A 524-nucleotide genomic window follows, 5' to 3' on the forward strand; every position below is an offset into this window, starting at 1 on the left:
CACTCTTCATTCTCCATAGCGGGTATACTTCTTCATATTTGTATCCCAGAGATCAGAGCAGCTAATGCTGACTTTCCAGAGCAATTACTCTAATGCTACCATCTCCACACAAGTCTGGCTCTCTTCACGTGTGCTGTATGACTATAACTGACAGAGGTGGGAAAGTAGGGTAAAACTTAGAGAAAAATCTGTTCCCAGAAGTCAGTAGTTTTCTGTGTCCTGGGTGGCTAATAGATATCACCTGTACTAATGATAAAGAAGGAAATTGTGGTGCTATTATTATTATTGTTATGCATTTTGAGAATAATAAAAGTATAAACATTGCAAATGTTTGGTATAAGTTTTTGTCTTTTTTTTTTTTGTACTGGAAACACAACAAAAATTAATGCAGAACTGTTAGCTGAAAGCGAAAGGAGATGTATTCTACGAAAACGTGCTTTTTTCTAGCAGTCTTGTCAGGCATTTAAACAAAATGAAGAAACACAACAGGCATTAATAGATAAAATATTGGTTTCTTTTTTTTT

This window comes from Eurypyga helias, unplaced genomic scaffold (genome assembly GCF_000690775.1).
Source record: "Eurypyga helias isolate BGI_N326 unplaced genomic scaffold, ASM69077v1 scaffold43014, whole genome shotgun sequence".
In the NCBI taxonomy this organism is placed as follows: domain Eukaryota; kingdom Metazoa; phylum Chordata; class Aves; order Eurypygiformes; family Eurypygidae; genus Eurypyga; species Eurypyga helias.